Genomic DNA, 9,840 nt, shown 5'->3' with positions numbered 1-9,840 from the left:
AACACTCTTTTCTTACGAACACCATAACTGAATCTCTTTCTTGAATACTTTCTCCCTACGATGTTTATCTGCTTCTTCAATGCCCTGTTGCATCTCCACTTCATTACTAGTGAGAGTAAGAAAGCTAGTTTTCTTTACTTTTGGGGGGACAGAAATTGAAACAGGAGCCATGGCAATTTTTCGATTATGCCAATTGAATAAGATCACGTTATCTCACCCTTTGAAAGTAGAATCCACATGAAACTGCCAAGGTCTTGCTAGCAATATATGGCAAGCATCCATATCAATAATATCACGTATTACTTCATCTTTGTAATGCTTACCAATTGAAAGAGGAACCCGGCAAATCTCGGAAACACGAACTGAAGGTCAGCAAGAGAGTACTGGTTAGTATGGGCTTCTGTAGGTAATCGTAGTCTTTCCACCACCTTTTTGGCTATGAGATTCTCACAACTTCCATTGTCTACAATGAGTTCACAAACCTTACCATTAATGGAACACTTCGAGCGGAAGATACTATGACGTTGGTTGGTCTCTTTTGGAGCTAAGAGAACTCGTTGTAAGAATAAGGTGAGACGTTCCAATCCTTCTTCCGTTGCAAATTCTGCATTTTCATAGTCATCATTATCATTTTCGTCTTCAGGACGGTTGTTCGATCGATGACCAGGTTGTTACACCTGTAACAAATATCAATTGTGGGCTTCGCATATGGATTTCCCTTTGATGTTTGAGTTCTGATCTGTTCTTTGTATCTAGTCTTACTAGGCCCTTCCTTTTGTGCTCGAGAAGAAAAATTGGAAACATTAGAGTCTCTGCTGGTTTGTTGCATAAACTTTCGTCTTTTTGCATTCTGACTATAAGTTTCTGATTGCTCTGTAAAATTCCTTTGAAAAGGAATTTGGCATTTTTCTTTATCTACCATCTCCGCCTTCAAAGCCATATTAATAGCTTCTTGTAAGTTCCACAAATTCTGCAATCCAATCTTCTCTTGTATAGAAGATTTTAACCCATTTACATACATGACGACTATTTGGTTTTTTGTTTCAGTCAAATGATTACGTTCTAAAAGTCGCATAAACTCATCTGTGTAATCAGTCACAGACTTGTTCCCTTGAACACAACTAAGGTACATTCGGTATAGAAGTTGCTCATAATCTGCGGAGAATCAAGCTATTGATTTGTAAACAGTTTTGGATATGGAGATGAACTAGAAAAAATTGCGCCAACTCTTTCCTCATTTAGAGATGATTTGGGGCACCCCAAATTTGGGCCCCTTTTACAAAGGACACCCCAAAATTCTGGCTTCTTATACGAGGAACTCTAAATTGTTTTCGCAATTTTTTTGTTATAAAACTTGATCGACATCTGCTACCTTTTTGACGGTTCATTACCGTCACCAACATTTCATCCGCGACGGTTTATTTATAGTAAGAACAATTATGGTCATTGGTGATAATATAAATTCTTCACTACAATTTGTTTAACGGTGACATGTGACATTTTGAAAACCTAAATTAACATCACCAATAATAGTATTGTTGACGTAAATGGTACGTCATTACAAATAGTTCAACGTCGTGATATTGTGATTCAACAAAACAAATTATCCATCGCTAATATATTATTGGTGACAATTTAAGTTTATTGATGGCGGCCTTATTCCTTTGCCAAAGACCCCGTGGTTTATAGTGATTTGAGATGATTGTGGGTAACAAAAATCAATACTAACAAAAACTAAGTATTTGATTGAGGTTGTTTGTAATTAGTACATAAGGAGTTCGAAATAAACAAAGAAATTATAGTATTTCTTGTGGTTTACAAAGATTTGAGGACAATTCTCTGATTTTTAAACAATGCGTAGTAAAATCTATTTGCACAAGCAAGTGGTTGTTTTATCAAATTTTTACGATAGTAATTAAAAAGTTTGTCGATTCTTCAAAGAATAATTTTGACACACCAAATGATACAAACAATTCTTGCAACAAAAAAAAAACTAACACAAACAATTGAGGATATTTGTTAGTAATGAGTTAGTTCAACAAAAAAAAATGAGTTGTTGTCTGAGAAATTCAAACTTACCATGAGAATATGCAAAGCTCATCAAAGAAGATATCTTTTTAGAGTAAAAATAATTGTGCTCATTGGTGATAATATAACTTTTTCATTACAATTTTTTGTAACGGACATAAAACGATTTGAAACTAAATTAACCATCACTAATAGTAGTATTTTTGACGGCAATTATACGTCACTATAAATATTTCAGCCTCGTCATATTGTGTTTCACCAAAACAAAGTGACCCTCGCTAATAATATAATTGGTGACGACTTATGTTTATTGATGGTGTCCTTATTCGGTCGCCAAAGACCTCGTGATTTGTAGTGATTTGAGACTACTACCAATAAGATTTATTGCGGGTAACAAATATCAATACTAACAAAAACTTTTTTGATTGAGGTTCTTTGTAATTAGTACGGAAGAAGTTCAAAGTAAACAAAGAAATTATGATATTTCCCTGTAGTTAACAAAGATTTGAGGATAATTCTCTAATTTTAAGACAAATGCGGATCAAAATCTATTTGCACCAAGTAAGTGGGTGTGTTATCAAATTTTTGTAACAGTATTTAAAAAGGGGTCTATGGGTATATAGACCAAAATAATATTCAAAATGGATTTAGGGTCCAATCTTGTCAAAAAATGGATTTTTAGTCCTTTTGCTCTCGAGTCTAAAACCCCTTACTATGTATATAACAATTCCATCTGTGTCCCAAACCATTTTCGCAGGATTTTAAATTATGGGGTCGGACCGAAAATTCCAACGGCTTATAACCGTGAATTTGGATAAATTATAGGAAATCGGATATTTCTGACCCTCAACTTTCTCTCCCATCCTTAAACAGTTTAGAAACAAAATCGAAACTTTCCCAAAACGAAACGTTTCCAAAAATCCTAACCTAAATCTTCGAAACGCCATTGCTAGAAACTAATCAAACGCTGAAAAGAAGGAAACCAAATTTGGGCGTTTGAGAGATTTATTAGCAACAAACGGATAGAAACAAATCATAATTTCTCTTTCCTCTAAACAGATTTGGAAATCAAATTTTCTCTTTCTTCTTTAAAGATTTGGAACAAATCAATTTTCTCTATCTTACTATGTACTCCCTCCGTCCCAAATTAAGAGTCTCATATTGGTAATCCAACTTATTTTCATATTTTTTTCTTCTTCCAGGTTTACCCTTATTTATTTGCCAACTTTTCTTGAAGTGATTCAAGGATTATAATTTCCATCTTAGAAATACATTTAACTTTTCGTAAAGCAATTAACTTTTCTTGAAGTAATTGAAAGATTACAAAGAAAAACCAACTTTTGTATTGGAAAATGTCAAATATCTTAATTAGCTTAACTAATGCACCATATATTGAAAATATCAAAGAAAAGGTATTCATGGAAAAGTAAAGGATTTTATATGATATATTAGGAATGGGACTCTTAATTTGGGACGTCCAAAAAAGGAATAGTGGACTCTTAAATTGGGATGGATCGAGTAATATTTTTTTCAATTCAAATCAATTTTCTCTTACTAAACTTTCAGATTTGGAAAGAGTATATTTTCTGGGATCAATTTAGCGTGATTTGGGGGTTAATATACAAAACGTATATATCACTTTCTCCCACTTAACTTTCAGATTTGAAAATAGTATATTTTTCTGGGAACATTACAACAACATTTCTTTTCGTTTTTACTCATACATAAATACACATCGAATACAAATTATGAAACAAATACGTAAATTATGTGTTATTTATGACGAGGAAACCATCATTTGTCATGTATACAACGTAATTTATCAATTGTATGTGTGTCATGTTCAATAAATTACACATAATTTCTTTTACATTACACATTGTTTACATTATGTTACAAAAAAATCGTTTACACTATATTGTCGAAGAGCATATGTAGTCTTGATCAGGACAAACAACATTTACACTATATTGTCGAAGAGCATATCCAAATGCGTTTGCACCACCAGGAAATAAATGACCAACTTCAGTAAATATTTTATCCCAGCGATCAGATTTTAGTTTTATGGTCTTACTTAAATTGGATGATTCTGTAGGAAATTCCATAAGTAACAGCAAAACTACAAAAAGAAAACATATATATTTGTCAACAAAACATATAATTTACTAGAAACGACATGTATAATGGAATAAATTATGCATATTGTTTGTTAAATTTCATAATGTGTTACGAGACAACCATAACTTTAGTTTGAATCACAAGGTCATTGTTATGTGAAAAAATATGTATAATGTGCAATAAATTACATATAATTTTTGGAACATTTACTTGACTATAAACGGCAACTGTTTTGGGGAAAAAGTACGCGTAATGCTGAATAAATTATATATAATTTATAAGATGTTTTTGATATTATTTATAAAGTATGTATAATTTGTAACAAAATACATATATTTTACATTCTGTTATACAAACATCGTACAGAAGATGTTTGCGTTATGTATGTGTTATGTTCAGTAAACATCATGTAATGTCCTATAAATTATATATCGTTTACATTCTGTTACAACCAAATCGTACTAGATCTTCTCTGGATCAAAAATGATATGTAATTTATTGTAAACGATCTGTAATTTATTTTAAATTATATATCGTTTGCATTCCGTTATAACAAATCGTACGAGATCTTCTCTGCATAAAAAAATTGTACGGTAACCTTGATGAAGATTTGAAAAAATGATCTAAAAATTAAAATCTGTAACCTAAAACTACTAAAAAGTAACAAAATACATAGAGACAAACACTTCTTAATCGAATAAAATGAATTGTAAAGACTGATTTAACATTAACATCATAAAATCGGTTATGAATCTTAGAGAGAGAAAATACTGAATAATGATGAAGATTTGATTAAATGATACAGAGAAAAATTTGATTATAATGAAATTCATGAACACAGTAGATGAAGATGAAAAACATTAAACAGAAAAGAAGAAACCAAAACCTTTAACATTACCTGAAAAGCAATATTAGTCTGATTCAGAATCTGTTTCAATGGTACGAACAAAGACTTCCGAAATGTGTAAAACTTGATAAACGATGAAGGTGTTTACAGCTGCTCTAATGAAGATGAAACAAGCTTTCTGAGTTTAATGGAGGATTATCAGATGATTCGGATTTAGAGAGAGAGAAAATAAACAGATTTCGGTTACAGAAGATAAAAAAGATAGGGGTTACTTTGATTAGAAACGTGATTGGAGAGAGAAGGTGTGAGATAAAAATGGCAAAAGATATTTAGGGATTTTGTAGGTAAATCTGTTTTTATATATAAGGAAGGTTAGTTTAAGTATTAAGATTTATTATGTATTCTAAGGATTTGTGTTTTCAGGGCCGGTCCTGACATTTTGGTGGCCCGAAGCGGAACTCATTCATGTGGCCCCTAAGTTTTAGATGTCATACCTTCACAAATAATTTTTGACAAGGGAAATTTGGTCAACACTCCGTATAAATTTTTTTTTGTGAAAAATGAGCCCTAAAATTTTCTAGTCTTCTGCTTCTTAGAGATTTTTCGAATATTTGAAGTGCTTGCATGAGGTTTGCAAGAGGTATGCAACTGATTGGAAGAAGTTTGCAAAATGGTTGCGATGGCTTGAGAAAATGGCTTTTCATTTGAGGATCACTAAATTTTCTTTGCGCTTTTTTGCAAAACAACTTCCCTCTTATTTTCGTCTTTTTCACCATCACCAACATGATAACAGAGCATCAACTAAATATAGTATTTCTCTCTATCCCTTTATCTCCCTCTTCTAGTTTTTTTTTGGCGAGGGAGATGTGTATGTGTGTGTGTGTGCCGAACATAAAGATGAACAAGAGAAAAGAAAGAGGGCTTTCAACAAAGATAAAAATAAAAGAAAGAGGGAGGATTATGAGCCTGCGAGATGTTGGCGGGGGTCAATCGTTATTGGCGATGACCTTGTAGCAACTTTCTATATTTGTAACAGTAACCTTCTCAATTTGAGTCGTTAATCAGATTACATAAGAAAATAGCGTTGTGTATTGTTATATTATGACTGTTATTAAATTTGCAAAATAAAAATATATATTTATAATAATATTGATATTGATAATGATATGTTGATAAAGATGAAAGTGATAACATTAAATCTTAACAACAATAAAATCACAAGGATATACCTAATAAATCAAAATAAGAAGCCAAAGAAAATTAAACAAGTTAATATACTACAAGTAATAAAGTACATTTATTATTTCTTAATATGTAAGAGAGGAAGACATGGGGAGTGGAGGGAAGAATGAGTTACTCTGGAGAGTTAGAAGAAGGGTAGAGACTGAGCAGGACAGAGGAGAGGCTGAGAACTGACAAGGGTACAAAAGACTTTGTGTGTGGGGCCCATAAATGTTCAAATCAAGTTGTTTTGGGCCCTTAAATAACACTAGTGTGGCCCTCATTCTACAAAGTTTGTGAAATTATAAAAGCACCCCATAAGTAATTCTTCCTCAATGTGGCCCCTAAATTTGGGGGCCCAAAGCGACGCTTTGTCTGCTTTGGGCCCAGGGCCGGCCCTGTGTGTTTTCTCTCGAGATGGATACAAATGGATTAGATATTCATTTATATTAATATTTTGGCTTTGAAACCTTTATAGGATTAGAGAGGACTAAATGTCTTATTAGGGCCCGTTTTTTGGGCTATAAGCCAAAAAATTATTTAAAGAGTTTGTCGTTTCTGCAAAGAATAATTTAGACACACCAACTAACACAAACAATTCTTGCAACAAAAAGAACTAATTACATAAACAATTGAGGATATTAGTTTAATAACCTAACAAAAATGAGTTGTCGTCATAATGAGAAATTCAAACTTACCATGAGAATCTGCAAGGCTCATCAAAGAAGATATTTTTGTATATCGGTTACAAAAATTTCCATTATCCTTTTAACTATAAATAAGTAGAAAGTTATACCGAAACAAGATCATCTTCTTTAAGACTTTAATCCTTGTGTTTCAGCTACTGATGCCTTCGCCATCGGTAGCTTCTAAGTAGTATAAGCTAAATATCAAATTTGTTTCTTAACTTTGGCTTCCATGTTTATGTCATTTGTTGATCAATATACTTAGATTAGTTGTTTATTTGTAATGAGGTCACAGATCCGATTCCAATATCAAGACATTAACCGAAAACCCATGACCCACAAATTTTCTGGCTTTCATCTTGCTTGGGAGTGAACAGATCTTCGAAGTGCATGCCGAATCGCTGAACGGTAACTTAATTTCGCTTATTTTGCTTTCTTTTAGTAAATTGAAGATTTGTTCTTGTTTTAATTTATAAAAGAATTTTCATGGGATTATTAAGCTTTACATTATTGGGTTTTTTTTCTCTCAATCGAGACATTATTGACTTTGATGTTATCATCCAATTAGAATTATTTAAGCACGACTCTTTGCAAATTGTTTCTTGTCCTATTAATTAATTATGGGCTCAAATTATTCAGATTTTTGTAATATAAATGATCTTGATACCTCTATTTTTTCCTTACTGTTTTTGTGTGAACTTTTAAAAACAGGAAGAATATGGGTTCTGAAGTTGATGATGAAGAACTCAGCGGATTCGGTGAAGTTTAAACCCTGGTTTTGGTAGGAGAGCAAGGGAGATTATGAATATGACAATGGCTATGTGGTTACATCTTCTACTTGTCAACTCTCGTGCAGCACAGACTTCTCCCTCTCACTCAGACACCTATTAATGTATTAGCGCTTGTATTATCAATTGTCACTTGTATATACGATTACTAGTCTTCTCTTCTTAATGTGATCATGTATGAAAGGTTAAGATTTAATTATTAGATATTTAGATTACCCTGTAATTTAAGCTAAATATGGGTTTCTATTATGAATAAAAATACTTATACTTTTAATTTTTCTAGAATAGATGTTTTAATGTTGTTTACAAGAAATTTTACAAGTTTGCTTCCAAAAATAATTTAGATACAACTCAAGAATACCTTGAAAGGTGCTCCTCCAAGTTTAATCTAAAAGAGTTTGGAGATGGAGTCAAAATTAATTTACGAAATCTTGTATAAATATTCTCATCGTCCACATTTGTGTCTCCTGTTTGAAAACTCAACCTTTTAAGATGATATTTTATTTTATAACATGTAAGTTTTTTTCTTTTCCTTTTTTTGTTGACAAAACATATAAGATCATAATGTTCAAGATAACAAAAATATTGTTTTTTGGAGAAATTGTTGTTTCTTATGCTCCCAATATAATGACTAAAAAGGGGGACGATTGTTGTATATTCAACATTGTTCAGGCAAAGGAAGAGTAGTTGGCCAACTACTGGCGGAGGTCTCGGAATGAGATGGTTCAGATACCTCACCAAGACTCTAAGGTCATCCGCCTAGCTCTGAAAAGAGGACTTCGACAGGACAACGTACTAAGGAAATAGCTAAGGATGAACTTCCTACTTTGAGGGGATTCATCGAGACGATCCAGTTTGTGGTCAAAACCGAAGAAAACTACATAAAGATAAAAGAAATTGTCACGACTCGACCCGAAAAGGACCTGCCCAGAAGGAGGGAACAAGAGGAAGACCGCTAGCCCAAAGAGCAGGATAGATACAAGAATGTCAGGTCAGAATATGACCTCTACACCCCCCCCCCCCCCTCCCCCCAACCAGAAAAAGAGGTAAAATCCTGCTGATACTAATGAAAGAGGAAAAAGTTCAATTGCTGAAGTCGAATTCTGATAAAAGGGATTATGGGCCCAGGGATATGAAGTGTGGTGCGCTTTCCCTAAGGATTATGGCTACAAAACCGAGGATTGTAGGCACCTCAGAGATCTCATAGAGGGTATGATAGAAGGGGGATAGCTCGACAAGTACATCAAAAGAGAACATTGGGCCTCAACTCCCGAACGTAAGACGACGAAGTCTTCCGGAAAGGAAGGGGTCGGGTCAGGGCCCAACACTAAAAATCACTTCACCTCAGCAAGAATGTCTGGAAAAGAAAAGGAGTCCGAGAAGGGCTTAGAACCCATGACAGTGGGTACAACCACCACTTTAGCTGGAAGACCAGCGTCAGAGGAAAGCAAGAAAATGCTTGTCGAAGCGAAGCCAGGGGACCGCTTCCCATGTACAGAAAGCCCAAAGGGGGAACACCCTCGATCATCTTCACAAATGACGACTTACATGGGATAATATCTCCACACAATGATCTCCTAGTAATCAATGTCACAATAGCAAACTGGAGTGTAAGCAGAATCATGGTTGACAATGTCAGCTCAACCGACGTCATGAGTAGAGTATTTTACCAACAGCTTGGCGTTAGCCCAAATTACCTCAAACCTTATAAAGCATACGTTGTGGGATTCGAAGAAAGTAAAGTACCCACGGATGGTATAACACTGCCTGTGGCGATCGAAGAAAGCATGGCTAGCTAATCGATTGATTATGGTAGACTTCATCATAGCCGAAAGATTAACAGCCTACAATGTCATCTTAGGAAGACGTTTCTTGCAAGACGTTGAAGCCATCTTCTCCATCTCTCACTCAATGATAAGTTCCCTATTCCGAGAGCCAGCATGATAGGAACTATCTCGGTGAAGGGTATGTCCTTTCGGTCTTACGAAAATTTCCTTCTGAAGGACTGTCTTTCGACCAAGATGACAACGCGCTCAATTTGCCAAATAAGATTATGGTAGCTTTATCTAGAAGATCATCTAGCTCGGTCGAATTAGGGATCGCAATGCTTAATTAAAAGCCCAATTATAGTCGTCGGACCACTTCGGCGATT

Source organism: Eschscholzia californica, unplaced genomic scaffold, assembly GCF_041429995.1.
Source record: "Eschscholzia californica isolate CP2 unplaced genomic scaffold, dmEscCali1.0.p SCAF_5, whole genome shotgun sequence".
In the NCBI taxonomy this organism is placed as follows: Eukaryota; Viridiplantae; Streptophyta; class Magnoliopsida; order Ranunculales; family Papaveraceae; genus Eschscholzia; species Eschscholzia californica.
This window is presented reverse-complemented; position numbering follows the sequence as displayed.